This window comes from Pteronotus mesoamericanus, unplaced genomic scaffold, assembly GCF_021234165.1.
Source record: "Pteronotus mesoamericanus isolate MK-2021 breed Mesoamerican mustached bat unplaced genomic scaffold, CSHL_Meso_final contig_180, whole genome shotgun sequence".
Taxonomy (NCBI): domain Eukaryota; kingdom Metazoa; phylum Chordata; class Mammalia; order Chiroptera; family Mormoopidae; genus Pteronotus; species Pteronotus mesoamericanus.
This window is the reverse complement of record NW_026555076.1, coordinates 7619642-7638357: the sequence shown is the minus strand read 5'-3', so window position 1 is coordinate 7638357 and position 18716 is coordinate 7619642. Positions and strand designations below refer to the sequence as shown.

The window sequence follows — 18716 nt, the reverse complement described above, 5'->3', positions numbered from 1 at the left end:
GAACCGGATTGCAGGACAGTGCCCAACTGACTAAGCCACACCAGCCAGGGCGTAGATAACAGTTCTTCATCAGGTGTGTTTCGCAGATATTTTCTCCCAGTTTGTGGACTGTATTTTCATTATTTTAAAAGAGACATTCACACAGAGCAGAAGTTTTTAATATTTATCACTTTTTTCTTTAATGAATTGTGTTTTTAGTGGTATATCTAAAAACACATAACCATACTCAACATCATATGTTTTCTCCTAAGTATTTTTCCAAAAATTTATAATTAATATTTATAGCATTTAGGCCTATGATTCATTTTGAGTTAATATCTATAAAATGTACATTTCTTACCTAGCTTTACTTGTTTGATTGTTTGTTTGCATTTGACTGTCCAATTATCCTATCACTATTATTGAAAAGACTATATTTTCTCCTTTGAATAAGCAGGGATAAAACCAGAGTAAGCAAGAACTTCAAGAGAGAAGAGAGCCAGAGAATTGAGAAAGCAAATAACAAGAGGCTCTCTGAAGAATAGTGTTCATCAGTGCAGGCTGCTGGTTTACTCGGGGGATACAGTGACCTCTTCATAGCCTTCAGGTGGGGTGACCTGCTCTCGGGCATGCGTTTCACAGTAGCTTTGATCTTCCACAAAGAAATGGCCCTTCTGTTTCAGATTTGTGCCACAGTTGGTGCACACATAACACTTAGAGTGGTGGTGACAGTCCTGCAGCTGCACCAACGCACCAACAATGCAGGTGCCACATTTGTCACACATGGGCAACTTCTGGGCATTTCCAATTGATTCAGCTACTTTGGTGACCGAAGCCTTAACATTGTTGAGTCCTGAGGGCTTGTTGGGATACCCTTTCTCCTCAGATTCCAGGATTTCTTGCAAAACCAGTAATGAAGTGAACTATTTTGGGGGCTCATTTAACTCCTGTTTCTCCCAAAGCATCTTGTAAACTTCAGAATCTTTGTCTATGACGAGTCCACTTGGAGACTGAAAATTCTCTAAGGCTCTGTCATTTGTCTCTGGCCCACTGGCCGCTGTCTTCGACTCTAAGGTGCTGCTGAAGTTGAAAATGTTTTCAGAGCAGTGGAGGCCGGAGGGTTTGCTGGGCTGATTTGTTGTGCTCGTTTGTGATGGCCCTGGGGACAGAGCTGGAGACAGGAGAGGCGATGAAGGGCATGGTGCTCCTGTTATGGGACTTTCTTATATTCGTCTCCAGTTTGGAGGTTAAATTTATCTTGTAGGGATGACGTTTCCCTTCCTTTGTCGCTAGAGGAGACTGGACTTTATTTTCATATCTGACTAGTATGTGAGTTTCATTGTCTGCAGAGCCCTTGATTTTGTCCTGAGCTTCCAAGTGCGTCATGTTGCTGGTATTTTTCCCATCGATAACTGTGATTATATCTCTAATACATAAATTAGCTATAGCAGCCTTGCTTCGGGAGTGACCCAGGGAAAAGGCCAGTGGCTGCTCCAAGTCCTTGCACCCAGGAGGCGGAAGCCCCATGGCCCTGGGCCTTGGTTCTTGGAGGACTATTTGCTGGGTGGTCTCTTTTTTCAGTATTGTGCTGGCTATTTTAAGACATAATTTTCCATATATATTTTAGAGTCAGCTTGTAAATATCTACAAAGAGTTTGCTTAGATATTGATTGAAATTGCGGTGGCTGTAAAAATAAATTAGGAAGAATTGACATCACAAGAGCATTAAGTCTTGTAATCTATGCACATAAAATCTCCATTTTAAAAACCTTCTTTTATTTCATTTAGACTTTGAAGTTTTCCACATATAAGTCTTCTACATATTTTATTAGCTTTATATGGGTTTCATATTTAGTGCTTTATGAATGACATTGTTTTTAAATGTTCAATTGTTCATTACTGGCATTTAGAAGAGCAATAGAATTTTTTATGTTATCAAGGAATTCTATAACCTTGTTATAGGGCTGATTAGTTGCAGGGTTTTGTATTTTATCAATTCTTTAAGATTTTCAACAAGGACAACAAGGTTTTTCTTTTTTTTTTTTCAAAAAATTTACAGCTATGTTTATTCTCTTCCAATGAACATCATTTTACCTACTTTTCTGCTCTCATTATCCTAGCTAGGGCTTTCAGAACAATGTTGGGTATGAGTAGTAAGAGAGAAAGCCTTGCTTTGCTTTTTATCTTAGAGGAAACCATCCAGTTTCTCAACATTATATACGGTACGACTAATAGATTTTTTTGTAAATATATTTTATATGAGACAGAAAGACTAAAGGAGGCTGGAGGGTAAAGAAGAGTTTCTGTTTTTTTGTTTTTTCTCTCTGTTAAAGTTCAACCCACCCCCCAGACAAGGCCCTTTTTAAGTAGAATGCAATAAACCTGTTTTACAACAATTATTTTCCCCTTCTCTCTGCAGAGCCAGGAGAGATCGCCTGGATCTTTGTCATGATAATCCAGACTCTGAGGCAGGAATCTCAAAGACTGGCCCTACCATTTTTAAGCTGTGTGTACTTGGCAAAGTTATTTTAATTCTCTCAGTTTCACTCACCTCATCTATAAAATAAGAACAACCATACCCACTCCATAGGTTTGTTCTCATGATGAAATTAAATAAGACCTATAAGCACTTAAATTTTAATCTGGTGATCTGCATAAATTTGAGGCCTCCAGAAGTTTTACACTCTCATTCTAGTATACTCAGACTCCAGAAATTAATCAAAATTGACATTTAAGTGTTCCTACTTGTTTTTGTCTTCAGTGACGTCTGCTACAAGTAAGCAGATTTCAGCTGTGACTTTTCAGCCTGAACCTGATGCTTTTCTCTGTAATTTAAACTCTCTGACAGATCCCAGAAATGTTATTAATTTTCATTTTGTTCAGCTTTTCTTTTTGGAAAGATAGAAGTGATAATTTCCAAACTCTTTAAGAGTCAGAACTGATATCAGAATTTTGTCTACAATATCTGAATTTTAGAGTCATATAATCTGGACTTGAGTCTAAACTAACTCTCTCTCTTTCTTTCTCTACCCCTACTCCTCCTCTTCTGTGTTCCACATACTCCAAGTCTCATTTTCTTCATCTGGTAAAGGGGAAATCAAAATAAGAACTATTCACTCAGCCTCGCAGTTAGAATTACATTTTTCAAGGACCAAATATAATCAATTTGTTACTTAAAAATGATAGTATTTTACAAAATGGTTAGTAAAATATTGTAATAGTTTCTATTTGTGAAGCATCTCCTATAATCAGACAATGTAATAACTGAATTACAAACATTATCTTACTTGATTGTCAAAAAATCCTTGTATATTAATGTATGTCTGTTCTCAAGATGCGTTGCAAAGTTTTACATACCACCATGGGGTACTGTATAACTTTACACCAGTACATTAGTCTTTAAATCTGATAAATGACCACACTTATTTATCCAAATAAATATTGAGAAAACATCTTTAGAAAGGTCATGTGCACTTCAGTTCTCCACAATCTTTACCGTTCCCTTTATTAACATTCAAGCTTCCTGTATATACTGGTTTACTTTTCTATTCCAGTAAATAAGAGTTTTTGTCCTAACATTTCAGTTCTTTGAATTGAAGTTTTAACCTAAACACCTTGCCTATTTGAGTTGTCATTCAATATAGCAATGGAAACCATGCACTGATACATGAAATAAAGCCAATAGCTGACTTTTTGACCCCTTCCAGGCTTACTAGCAATTGGAGTATCAATCATGTAACATATTTAACCTGACAAATGAGCAATTGGTCATTTTGACTGGCAGCTTTCCGATTCTTCAGAAACTCGTAGAAACAAAAATACTCAGTAAGTCATTCAGATTAGGGACTTTGTGTCTGCTCTTACCTCACATTCAGAGTTCCTGTCCCTGGGCTCTCTCCCCTGAATGCAGAAAGTCAAACCATCAAAAAACTGCAAAATGGCTAAAGAAGGCGTGAAAGGAGAGAGCCTATGGTCTGCAGAGACCACCTAAAGTGTTCTTTCTTAGCTGATTATGTGATGAAATTGCACTGTTCCTTTTTTATGTCCCCAAAAACTTAAAAATGAAAAGGCAATAGAACCCTGCATAAGATTAGGAACTGATTCCTCATTAGGTTGTCAGGAGCCAAGCAAAGAAGCCCATGCTGGACTAAGCCTTCCAATACCTCAGCCTTGCACAGAAATGAATATGAATGGTATAAATACTGCATTTCACAGGTAGGTATATAACTAGGAGAAACTAAGGGATTTTTCCCAAGATTACACAGTGGTAGCAGAGAGTAGCCTTTGACATTTTGGCCTGGCTCTATCATTTTTCAGTTGTGTGTACTTAGAAGTCATTGTTTTTTTTCATTTAAAATTTTTTTCATTACCATTTATCTTCCCTATACCTTCTTCTGCGTCTACCTACCCCTTTTCACCCACAATCACCACATTGTTGTCTGTGTCCATGAGTTCTTCTCCTTTTTGCTTTATCCCTCCCCACATCCAACTCCCTGCCCCTCAGAGCTATCAGTCTGCTCTTTCTCTAAAAGTCTGTCCCTTAATTCTCTCAGTTTCATTCACCTCATTTCTAAAATAAGGACAACCATATCCACTCCATAGGGTTGTCCTTATGATTAAAATAAGACCTGTAAACACTTAACCTAGAGTACACAATATATTAATAAAAGCAAAGAGAAAGCAAATAGCTATTTGACTGGATTATTTTATTTATCTGAATTAAACATTTGTTAATTAATTTACCAATGTTTTATAACTACATCATTTGGATTTATACTTCCTAAATAAATAATTAGTAATAAGCTATTACTTAGCATATGAGATAGAGAATGATATTTATGCATGAGTGTATAAAATTGAAAACAAGCAAAATATAACAAGAGACATTGAAATGAAAAACAAACTGACAGTAACCAGGGGAGATAGGAAAAGGGGATAATGGGAGGAAATAAAGGGGAGGGTCATCAAGGAACATGTATAAAGGCCACATGGACACAACCAAAGCAGGGTAGGAATGAGGGAGGGAGGTCGAGTGGGTGGGACAGGAGAAAATGGTGGCAGGAAAAAGGAGACAGCCGTACTTGAACAACAAAAATAAATAAATATATAAATAAATTGGAAAAAAAAAAAAGAAGAAAGAAACTAAAACCGAATCGACAAATGAGAAACCAAGTTCAAATGTATTTTTACCGGGCTCACAAAGAAACACTGAGATCATTTGCAGATATATTGTACAGATGCCAACATTGAGGCTCCTATGTAAAACAGCTAAGTGAAAATGAGAGAAACCCTTCAATGGCCTGGTGGATTTTGTACCCTCAGTCAGCTCCGTTAACATAACATAACAGATGGAAGCATTAGTTAGTATAAGTGTGTGCCTCTATGCCTGTGTTCCTGTGGAAAGCTTATATATATTGTCATTGTCATATTTCAATATGCTGTTGCAAAAAAAAAAAAACATCAGTGGGAAACATAGAGCGATTCCACCCTGACCATATCAATATTTGAAAAACTTTACAGAAAAGATAAATACGTGTCAAACTGTCCTCCTAACAGCATGTCAGATGGCAAATGTCGCTTTGCATTTTGCTAATTTAATTAAAGCCTGAATCAATAATCACCAATTGCAGAGTGACTTATTATGGATTATTAAAATGAAATACAATTCTATCTTTGTGAATTATATGTCAAAAGAAAAAATGAAAACAATTTAAAATAGGGAAAGCAGGAGAGTTAGGTAGTTTTTTATCTCACATGTCATTTACTCATTCAATTATTCATTAATGCATTTTTTTTAACAAATATGTATTGGGAACCTACTATTTGTCTGCTTTAGCCTCTGGGGATAAATTAGTGAAAACAGAATCTCTGCCCAAATAAAACATACAGGCTGGTAGAATTATTCAGAAAATTAGTAACTGAACACTTAAACACATAACATTGTTTCAGGATAAAGAGATAGGACTCATGGGCAGGGCTATTTTGAAAGGGCGGTTATGAAAAAGATAGTTTTAAAGCAGAGAAAAATAGTGTGAGAGAAAGAACCATGCAAACAGCTAAGAAAACTATTCCAGGGAGTGAAAGAGAAAGAACAGGGAGAAGGAGATTGGTGTTCTTGAAATACGTTAAGCTGACTTCAGCCATGAGAGCAGTGGAGAAAATCGGTGTCGGGATTAGGGAGTGAGCCAGGAGCTGGATTGTATTTGGTCATCTATAGCAGTGATTTTTCAACCATTGTGCCTGCCACCAGAATTTTTAAAAATTGCAACACCTGACTACTTAGTCAGAGGCATTGTCTTCTTTCCCTTAGATTGTCAAACATAAAAACAACAATCCAACACAACAATAGCCATCCAGTGTGAATGAATCAAAATTATACCTATTTTTTGGTCCAATCAAACAAAAACATATTTTGTGGTGTGATGCAAAATTGTAGTAATTAGTTTCTTTGTGCCATGAGCTGTTTATTTCCATACATGATGCATAGAGAGTTGTCTACTTTTTCACTAATCTATTTTTTAAATGGGCTTGTTAATATAACCTTATAATTATGCACAGTCAAATGAAGCTGTGGTGTTTCTCTACTTCAAAGTACAAGTAATATTAATCACTGGGGACACTCAATCCTACTTAGTTTTTATAAATGCTTTGACTTCATCCTAAAATTTATTCTATCCTTATTTTACCCACAAAATAAAGAAAATTGACTATTGCATCCTGCAGAGTAAAGGTGCTATTAAAAATAAAGTAGAAAAATTAAACAGCATCATCAAACATTTGGATAAAAAAATTTTAAAGGTTACTTACTAGTCCATGGAAACTGCATGTTGTATCTTAATCAGAAATTTAGAGTGTTTTTTTAAATAGCTATAGAACTTGTCTCATAATCAAATTAAAGACATAGATTTACTTATTTTCATTTATCCTAGCAAAATTTCTTTAATGCCTAGCAATCTTGGGAAATAAAATAAATTCTTCTCCCAAAAAACTTGTGTCTGATGGATAGTCCAATACTGGATTAAGACTGAATATTGTAGATGAATTGGGGGTGAAATTTCATATCAGCTGCTGGGGCAGATCCAATGCTGTAATCAAATTTTTATTTCCAGAGGTGAAAATACAAGCTATAATAAGCTTTTGAATAGGAAGAAAAAAATACCTGTACAATATAGTTTTTTACTCAAATTTTAAAAATATAATAAATCTAAAGAATGTGAATTATAAAAAAAAAAATCTTGTTTTCTTTCAGCCTTATTTAGTCAATAACTTTAGAAATTATGATTTAGCTTTCATTGCAATTGTATTTGGAAAGAGTAATTAATTATTTAAATGAATTAAATACTGGTTTATATGCCTCTACATAATCCGCCTGCCGCTTACCGACTTTTCTTAGTGAGGGAAAGGTAAATATTAGGGGTAAATTGTGGTAAACTCTTGACATATTAACACTATTACACATGTTCAGTGAAGCAGTGGCAGTGACAGACCCATGTTAGAGCACAGAATGGGGAAGACTCAAAGCCATCTCTCTCTTTTATCTCTTGCCTGCTTTTATGGGCCTTTCCTAGATGTCAGAAATGAAGTGGCGGGGGGAGATTTAAAACAGACATGACATTTTCTCTTGCACTGTTGACATTTAAAAAAAAAACATGTCAAAATGCTTCCTTAGTCAGAAAGATCTATTCTAAAATTAAAGCATAAAATGCCGTTTTCTAAGTGACTGTACAAAGTATATAGGGTTTTTAAAAATATTTTTATATGTAAAATAGCATTGATTGTTTTATATATATATATATATATATATATATATATATATATATATATATATATATATGCCTGCTTTCTTAACTTTTACAGTCTCCATAAAGCCATCTTCTTAGGAAGGATGGTGGTCTACAGTGAGATGCATGGATAAGTGTTTTAATTATTTTAAAATTATTAGTATTAAGCACAATTCCCATTCATTTACATTGAGTACATTTTATCTGCAGGCATCGTGCTTCTTGGGGATGCTTAATACATAACATAGAATTGCTCTCCTCAAAAAGCTCATAACTAATGGAGAGAGACAAGAATTAAAGTAAATTTATTAAAATGAGACAGCATTATTATTTTTAGAGGAAGATGAAAATTTAGAAGACTACTGTACTTCTGAATTTACTTTAATGAGCTGTTATTATTTTAGTGAGTGCAAAAGGAAGTATTATAAGTTGGCCCCCCAAGATTCCCCACCCCAGCCAGGTAGACTCTTTTTCCCAGTTATTCAATCTAATGTGAATATAGGTACATATAGGTCCTGCTTGAAGGAATTTGTAGATATAATTAATGTCCCAAAACAGTTGACCTTAAGACAAAGAGATTTTCTGAGTGGACCTGACCTTACAACATGAGCCTCTGAGAGCAGCAGGCACATTCTTCCCAGCTGGTCACTGAAAAGGATGTCAAAAAACTGGATGCTAGCTTGCCCAGGAAAAAAAAACAAATATTCATGGTGTGAACTACTTATGGGATCTCATGATCTGGAATTGAAAGTGATTTCTGGATGCTGAGAGAGATCCCTGGCTTACAGCTAACAGGAAAATAGAAACGCCAGTCTTAGAACCACAAGGATATTAATGCTGCCAATAACTGGTAACCAACAGTGTTAGAAGAGGACCACAAGCCCCAGATGATAGCTACGGACTCAGCCTTGATCTCACCCTAACGCTGTTGGAGGAGGTTATAAAGAGGACCTGACTGCAGGCTGGCTGACTTGCAGGCTAATGTTGGGCTCCTCACGTCCTCTCCTGTTTCTTTAGGATATAAGTTTTGTCCATAGTTCCCACAGTGGGCACAGTTTTCAAGGATGCGGCCTTGAGAGAACAATGTGTGGTTGAGACCACCTGGACTGAATATGTGACTGAATCCAGTAATGGTCTCCATATAAACTTTCAGAATGCTGGCAGGCAGAGGCAGAGGTTAATGTGTACTTGTCTTTCGGCTGCCAGAGACAAGGCTTGTATGTAAGTTCCCTTGCTTATTACACCTGCCACCTACCAGTGTGGAGTCATCTGCCTCTTCAGTTTCTCCTTTTCCTCCGTGTATGGGGGAGAGTTTCAAATATAACCTGGAAAACTCTAAAGGATTCAAAAGAACAGACACCTGAACAGAGAATCAAGTTACACTGGGCCTAGATTTGTAACTTTACAATTTCGTGCCTAGAAATTGTAAATTTGCATTACTTCAAAGTCATAATGTGGACTCAATTACTTGTCTTCCTATCACATACCTCTGTCATGAATTGTCTAATTGTTTTATAATAGAAACATTGTGACCTAATTGATCAAGAAATAGATGAGTCAGCCTTCTAGGTAGTGAAGTTTAAGTGGAGAAGTTATGAGTTTTGGTGTTGGGAAGGTTAAAATGACAATAATTAAATTTATATGAACTCAAGTTTTATTGTGTTTAAAAAAATGCTAAAACATAAGTTTTATATTTTAAAAAATACCTAAAACTCTACTTGTGAATGAACATGATATTTCTCAACAGATGAAATAAAAACACTCCGGTAAAGCATGACATAAATTATCTTTAAGATATAAATTTAATTTAAAAATGCTAAGAAGACCCATTCTTGTGGATTCTTCCTTTTTGAAGCTGATATCCATTCATTCCTCTTCATTTTTTCTTTCACCATTCTGATATATAATTTATCAATTCATACTTGAATTGATACAGTCTCATATCTTATCTCTACTTCAGTCTACAAAAAAATACTTTATCTTGTAAAGATCTGTTAATATCTTGGGTTCCAAGTGTCCATGAACTCTTGGAGTATAACAGGAAACATAGCTTATTGTATAAATGCATACAGTTGGTTATTTTGAGGAGCAATGTTCCTTAGTTTATAAGAAAATCTCAAAATTTCAAGTGAGTCCTTCACCTAAATATTCACAAGTTTTACCTTTCTAAAATGCTATTCCTTGTGCCTGTTCTCTGATTAAGACAAAAAAAAAAAAAAAAGCAGTCTCATTGCCAACAGGTTAAGTTTTTCATATGGTGCCGCCTTTTCTACATCTAGATCATGGCCTTTATGATTTCAGGTCTCGTTTCCCTTCAGCTGGAACCATGCACGGGTACAGGCTTAGCACCTGTGACAGTGTCTGTGGATGTAATAATCTGACTAACATGCTGAATATGCTTTTAAGTCTTTAATGTAGACTGGTTTGACTGAGGCCAATTTTGTTCTTTTCAATGGTAAAAATCTCCTCTAAGCCAATATTTGTACAAAAGAACATTTTATCCAACAGGAATACTTGTTTTGATTGTTTTCTAAATCCAGGAGGCTGAGACTTCTAAAAGAAAACTTCCATTATTACTACATGGACTGTTCTCATTTTAGTTATTACCATATTTGAAAGATATTGTTTGATTCCCCCATAATCTCCCTGCACTTTCCATTTCTGTTTATTAGCTTTGGAATATATTCAATATTACAGACAGCTTGGTTTAATTTTGAAGGAGATCTTGCAAACCAAATAGAGCATAGCTGTACTTTAATAAAATCTCTCTGATGGATTATACTTCCACTATCCCTACCAACACTTTGTTTCTATGCCCTGTTTTCACACAAATGTATGAAGCCTATACCTCTAAAAAAGTATGTATAAGAGCCATCTGAAAAGACCCTGAAATTTATTTTATAAAATAAAAACTCATATCCACATCAACTTTAAGAACACTTTTTAATTAAATATTTACTTGATAAACTATATAAAAATGAGATTACTTTGAAAAATAAAGTTCTAGCCCTGGCTGTTATGGCTCAATGTATTGAGTGCTGTGGCCTGTGAACCAAAGAGTTGCTGCTTGGATTCCCAGTCAGGGCACATGTCTGGATTGTGGGCCAGGTCCCCAGTTGGGGCATGTGAGAAGCAACCATGCATTGATGTTTCTCTCCCTCTCTTTCTCCCTCCTTTCCTCTCTAAAAATAAATAAATAAAATCTTTTTTAAAAAATAAAGTTCTGGAAGTAAATTGCTATATATATATATTTTTTTAGAGCAAATGTGGCTCCTGAGTAAACATTATATAATTTTTATTGTATTTTTCCATTGCCATTTAACCTCTTATACCTCTTCCCTCCTGCAATCACCACACTGTTGTCCATGTCCATGAGTCCTTTTCTCTCCACCTCCTAGCCTCCCCTTTCTATTTAGGAATCTGTCTCTATTTTGCTTGATAGTCCAGCTTGTTCATTAGGTTCCACACACAAGGAAATCATATGGTACTTTTCTTTCTCTGACTAGCTTATTTCACTTAGCATAATGTTCTCCAGGTCCATCCATTCTGTTACAAACGGTAAAATTCTCTTATTTTTTATAGCTGAGTAGTATTCCATTGTGTAAATGTCTCAGACATTGCCCATAGCAATATTTTATCTGATATATCTACCCAGGCAAGGGAAACAAAAGAAAAAAAATAAACAAATGGGACTGCATCAAACTAAAAAATTTTTGCACAGCAAAGGAAACCATCAACAAAATAATAAAAAATCCATGGAATGTGAGAACATATTTGTCAATATATCTGATAAAGGGTTAGTATCAAAAACTTCTAAAGAACTTATAAAACTCAACACCAAAAAAAGTGAACAATCCAATTTTAAAAATGGGCCAAGGACCTGAATAGATACTTCACCAAAGAGGACATGTAGATGGTCAATAGTCATATGAAAAAGTGCTCAAAATCACAAATCATCAGAGATATGCAAATTAAAACCACAATGAGACATTACCTCATATCTGTCAGAATGTCTATCATCAATAAATCAACAAACAACAAGTACTGGTGAGGGTGTGTAGAAAGGGAATCCTTTTGCACTGCTGGTGGGAATGCAGTTTGGTGCAGCCACTGCAGAAAGCAGTGTGGAGATACCTCAAAAAATTACGAATGGATCTGCCTTCAGACCCAGAGGTCTCACTTCTGGAATATATCTGAAGAAACCCATAGCTCTAATTCAAAAGAACTTAAGCACCCCCATGTTTATTGCAGCATTGTTTACAATCACCAAGATTTGGAAGCAGCCCAAGTGTTCATCAGTAGATGAGTGTATACAACAACTATGGGACATGGACACAATGGAATATATAATATTTTACTTGTTGGATAAGAATTTTGAACTGGTAAAGCCACAAAGACCATTTGTGTCAGTGTACTGAAGAACATCTTCATTGAGTAGGGTAGAATTTGAATACAAAATGATTAAAAATTAACTACTATTTGTTATGGTCTTTTGAGCACTATTACTCGTATTACTTCTTTAATGTTCTAATGGCATTATGAAGAACATATTTTAGTGATATCCAAAGGTGAAACATGTTCAAGAAATATAACCCCCCACATTCCAAGTAAGACATATACATGGGCAGCAGACATATGAAAAGGTGTTCATTACTAATTATCAACAAAGTGCAAATCAAAATCATAATGAGATACTGCTTCACAAAAGTTAGACTATTTTCAAAAAGTCAACAAACAACAAGGGTTGTTGATGATATGGGGAAAGGGGACCGTTATGCACTGTTAGTGTTATTGCAAATTGGTACAGGCATAATGGAAAACAGTATGGAGATTCCTGAAGAAACTAAAAATAAATCTACCATAGACTCAGCAATCTCGCTTCTGGGTATTTATCTGAAGAAAAACAAAACACTAGTTTGAAAGATAGGTACACCTTTATGTCACTGCCTCATTATTTACAATAGTCAGATATGGAAGCCACTTAATTGTCTATCAATAGATTAAGGAATAAAGAAGTTGTGGTAAATACACAAAAGGACAGTACTCATCAATAAAAAGAATGAAATCTTTCTGTTTGTGACAACATGGGTGGACCTAGATCGTATTATTATAAGTCAAACAGAGAAAGAGAAAGACCATATGGTTTCACTTGTATGTGGTATCTAAGAATATAAAACAAAAAAACAAAACAAAAACAGATGCCTACAAACTGATGTTTGCCTAAGGGGAGTTGAATAGGATGGATGGAAAAGGATAAAGGGGCGCATAGTCAATAATATTGTGACCGGTTTACATGGTAACATATGATGACTAGCCTTAGTGAGGTGATCACATTGTGAGATATATAAGGTCTGTACGGAAAAAGTCCAGTCACTGTTAATGAGAATGATTTGTGCAAAATTGATGTAGCCTGGCAGCCAAGGTTCATGGACTGGAATGTACATGCTTGAACAATGATATATTAGTCCTTGGGGGCAGTAGATGCCATTGAATGAGCATGTATACTGTGTGGCCATGGCATTCAAAATGACTGAGCAAGTACAGCATCGAGTCTGCATCCAGTTTTGCATTAAGCTTGAGCATTCCTCCGCAGAAACTATTTGGATGATTCAGAAGGCCACAGTTATGGGCAACTGGTGATTGGCAGCTTCATCATGACAATGTGCCTGTCCAGTCATGCATCTGGTCTCATGAAGAGTTTTTTGCAAAACATCAAATCACCCAAGTGACTCAGCCCCTCGACAGTCCAAATTTGGTGCCCAGTGACTTCTGGCTTTTCCCAAAACTAAAATCACCTTTGAAAGGGAAGAGATTTCAGATCTTTGATGAGATTCAGAAAATACAATGGGGCAGTTGATAGTAATTTGGTAGAACTGTGTGAGGTCTCAAGGTACCTACTTTGAAAGGGACTGAGACACCATTGTCCTAAATACAATGTTTCTTGTTTCTTGTATCTTTTTAAATAAATATTTATTTTTCATATTACTTGACTGGATACTTTCTGGACAGACCTCATCTAAATGTTGAGTCAGTATATTGTACCTGAAATTAATATAGTATTGTATGCTGACTATACTTAAATAAAAAAGAATAAAACAAAGTACCATCTATTACAGTAAGTTCTAGAGTTCAGACATGAACTCAGCTTAGATCACTTGAGGTCTTTTGATTAACCTGTGCTGAACGTTAGGTAGATTCTCCTTTATGGTTGGAGAATCACTATCTATTTATTATTTTGAAGAAATTATTGCCTAAAATGTACTATGTAGGCACAATCTTAAAGAACATGCTGTCTATACAAACTATAAGCACAAAAAAAAAAATATGTACAGTTGGGAATAATAATTAATTAGCTTCACTAAAAAGATAATTTTTCTACTATCTCCCTAAAGACCAAATTAGTCTATGGGATTTTAGTTTATCCCTATTAACTTGCAAACATAAGCACATGTATATACATATTTTTAAATGTTTAAAAAAATATTTATTGATTTTAGAGGGAGAGAAGAAGGAGAAGGAGATGGGAGAAGGTTGGGGGAGAGAGAGAGAGAGAAAGAAAGCAAATCTGTTGTTCCATTTATTCATTCATTGGTCGATTCTTGTATGTGCCCTGACTGGGATTGAACCCAAAATCTTGTTGTATTGAGATGATGCTCTAACAAACTGGGATACCTGGCTAGGGGTGTATATATATTTTTGAAAATAGTTTTGGGCTTAAAATGTGAATTTATTGATCTGAGGGTGTAAATTATTACAGCACCAAGAACAATGTTGCTTGATTGGTTCTGTATAACCATGTGGCTTGCCTGCTTCTCATTCTGTATTTTCTTACTTGCATGTGACTTTACATTGACATGAGTATTTGAAGGGTAGTTCAATAAAAGTGTCAAAATTATATCAAAGTTAAACACATTTTCCTTTTTCAAATTTCAGCTAAATGCTATTTTTCTGGCCTTCATTTCTGGTAACACTCCATCCTTGCTAATGTCTGGAATTGCCTTAACTGTGACCTGAATATTTGTGCTTACTTAACAACTTTTGCTTTATAGTTGATTAATCTTACGTGTGCATCTTCTACTTCTTACAAGGAAGTTTGTGATACAGTAAACATTGAGAAAATTAATTGTTCACCTCTAAATTTTAGGGCTTTCAAATTTACAATAAAATATCACATTGTTCAACGACTAAAAATCCTACAAATAAAAATCAGTGGTTTCTGACATAGTTTCAAAGTTTATTGTCTCTGGAAAAGAAAGCTTTAAAATGTATCAAAATTTGTGAAAAGTTAGAGATCTAAAACATAGCTATAATTTCAGTGAATGTCTCCTGTTCAAAACATACCTTTGAAGTCACTGTTTTGAGAACCGATGTCAATGAAAAGCAATTTTCTGCTGATTAAACAAAATAATTTGTAAATATATATATCATTTTATATAAGAACACTTATTAGACATGAATCAAGAGTGATAAAGAATTAGAGACTTGGTATTAGGTACTGAAGATATTATTACTATTAAATACAACTTGCTAGGAATATTGAAAAGAAGTGATTTTGGTGTTTTAATTATAAGAGTGGGAAAATGCAGTGAAAAGAACACTGTATAAAATACCTAGATAAAAACTAATTATAGTAGTCCTCTTTCAGTATCTCCTAATATTATGTAATTTTCATCTAGAGTAAAAGAGGAAAAAAATATATTTTGTTTCCAAAAGAAGGCAGGGACAATTTAATGTTGCCTCAAAAGAATCAGCACCAAATGAGAGGAGTATTCTGTTAACAGACTAGAAGACATACATTCAGCATTAAAACCTGCTTCATTTCTTATGATAGACTTAGATTCATAAGGATAAATATTGGACTATGTGTCAATCTGTCAGTTGTGTCACTGACATATTTCTATATAGCTTCAAGTAGCTCTCAATAAAGGAATAGGTAGGATTCACATCCTAAAAACCTGGACTCGCAGGAGAAAATGTCTTAACATTCCGACTTTTAGGATGGAGGCCTGAAGTTGTCGATGCTGCTCAAGAAGATCTCGAGGGCAGGATTCTCAAATCTGAGTGGTAATGAAATTTTCTAGGCATCTTAGGAATGAGGGAGATGATTGTAATTGTTCTTTTTCTCTTTGCTTTTGTAGAGAGGGCTTTTGCAAATGGCATTGTTTTATATTATGGAGTACCATTGGGTTTGGATTCAGCAAAACTGTACGATTACTGACTCTGTAGTCTTATTTTTTTTATTTGCAACAAAGGGAAAATGATGACCTGTTATTGTGCAAGTCTAATGGTTGCGAAGAAATTTTTACAGTGTTAATTAGTCAAGGTCCACCTAGGGAGGCAGAAACTTCTCTAAAGATATTTGAATGGCTTGTCAGATTGCTAATAAAAAAAAACTATGAAATAAATCTAAAATGGCGAAGTATTAACAACAATGGGAGAAACTATAAACTCTAAGTACATGATAAAGTGAGGAGGTAGTGATACTGGCACCAGGGGACTGGCTGAGCCAACAGCTGCTGGAACCACATAGGTTCTATTCGGTCAGAGCTGGAGCCAAGGAAAGATATAAGAACAGATGGAGAAACAAGCAGACATACCTTGGCTCTTCCCTTAGTTCCACCCTTTAGTTTCTTACCACTATTTTCTATTGGTTTAACTCAGCCAGAGGTGAGCTTGCTGCCCGGCAATATGGAAAATGTAGCCCATACAGGGGGTGGGCCCTCTGCTATACAGAGTCCAGCACCAGAAAGGCAAGGATTGAGAAAAAACACACAAAGGACTAGTTCACAGTGCATGTATGTGCTTGGTAAGTGGTGCATTTCTTATATTTGCCATTACTTAACCAAATGTTCACTTTTGAGATATTTATAAAGTTTTGGATGATCCAAGAAGTGTGCCTTTGGTAAATTAGTTCCATAGATTGTTAATATATTTTTATGTTAAAAAAATATGTATTTTTGCTCAAACAAGTGAGTTTAACAAAGTTAAGTAAGGTTGCCTATTTCAGGATTTTCAGAACTGCATTCTGAATGTGACTTATAGAAGGTGATTTACTAGTTAATCTCCCAAACTTAGTTGACCTGGGAATCCTTTGTCCTTGATTGAACATTTTGATAGTACTCGAGTCTTTATCTATACTCTTATAAACCCTATTCAATTTACATAATTTTCATCTTCTTTGCTCATATTTATGTTACTCTTGTGATATACCACAGCTAATATTACAAAAAGGAAATACCAGGATCAGAAACTAATTTAAAGCCAAGTTTGGATTGCAAATTCTCAAAATAATCACTGGTGTTGGGTGCCAGCAGTTTCAGAACAATCGATGAACACATAAATTTCCCAGGAATTATTTCAGGCCTTACATTGTCAGATCTTGGTGTTGGCTATTGTTACAAAGGCAAATTTAAGTAGAAGCTGATTCTGATATTTTATTTTCTCAGCTTCATCTCTTACCACTTTGCAGTACCACTCCAGATTACCTTCTTTATCTTTATCATCACCATTGTTACCCATGGATTTCTCTTGACCTAGTGATTTTTGCCTGCAGTGTTCCACCTGTTGAAATATTCTGACATCACTTTGAACCTGCCACAAATCAACTAGTTCTTCAATTCTCAATTCAAATGTTACATGTTTTGTAAAAATATGTCCAGATATTCCTCTCTGCAAGATGAATTGCTCTTTCCATTTATTTATGGTGGTATTTGTTATGTCTCTATTATGCCAGCTATCACATTTCATCATAGTTAGCTAGATACTTGTCTGTCTCCTCTGGTATGGTATAAATCCTAAAGTTAGAAATTACATTTCATGCTTGCCTATATCCTGAGTTTTTTTGCATAATAATAGGAACTTGGTAGCCAATCAGTGAACATTTTTTTTAAATAAAAAACTCTGACCCATAAAAGTACACAAATAACAAAGAAAAACGTAGTTTGGAAATTATTATTTGCTATATTGTCTGGGAAACCACCTGAATTATTCAATTCATATTGAGTGTGAAAGCATAACCTTGGTCTATACAGCTTATTAAAATATTATTCCATGGACAAACTCATTTAGCCCTCAATTTCCACTAAGCAAATTTGTTATGCACCCCAATACTTCTGTTTTTGCATTCATCTAAGTTCTTTTCCTCATGTGTACAAATGGATAACCCTCTGTTTTACCCCCAAGGCATATTCAAGCTTGAAAAGGGCTATAGTAATCCAAAAAGAGGAGTGTATGCTATTCATTCCAGCAAACCAAGACTATCAAAGAGAATGCCAAAGGGCATTATTCATTAAAAAATGAATTAACAGGGCTTTCTGCAATTTTGTTGCAGATTTTTCTTTTACAAAAGACTGAAAGAATGTATGATGCTGTGGACCCAAAGCAAAAGATACATTCTGGCAACTATTCAAATGCAAATTCAGCTATGCTGTGTTCATGTGGCAGTCTGGGTGTTTATATATTGTCTACCATTGTAACAGTGAAGCACTCAGACAATCTAATTGGGTTATTAAAATTACCTGTTTGAGAGAGACTAGATTTCCCTGAAATGCGTCTATGTAGAACTACTTTTGAACGGTAGAGAAAGATGAATCAGGATCTTTTATGTAAAGGGAAAACTCATGAAAATTTCAAAATGGAAAGAAAACAAATGAAATATAAAAACACAACACACACATAAAACATAGGAAGTTTATAGGGTCAAAATTATTTACAATTTATGTGGAATTACCTAATTATGAGTTGAGATTGTTTCACTAGTCCATATGTTACATTTCAAATTTTTGATCCCTGTTTAACCAGTCATTAGTAGTTTGAACTACTACCTTACCAATTCATCTTGTTTATCATGTGTATCTTTCTATGTCTGTATCATTATCCTTCAGTGACTCCCGGGTTTGCTACTGCCTGTAATCCTCTTTGCTACAAACCTCTCTAGATACTTTAATGGTTCAACAG

The 18716-nt window shown here is 35.1% G+C and overlaps 1 pseudogene; it reads right to left on the bottom strand.

Annotated features, from left to right (window-relative positions):
- Positions 1-548: 548 nt before the first annotated feature.
- LOC129065512 (PDZ and LIM domain protein 1-like) lies at positions 549-8901 on the bottom strand (annotated as a pseudogene).
- Between the last annotated feature and the right edge of the window lie 9815 nt (positions 8902-18716).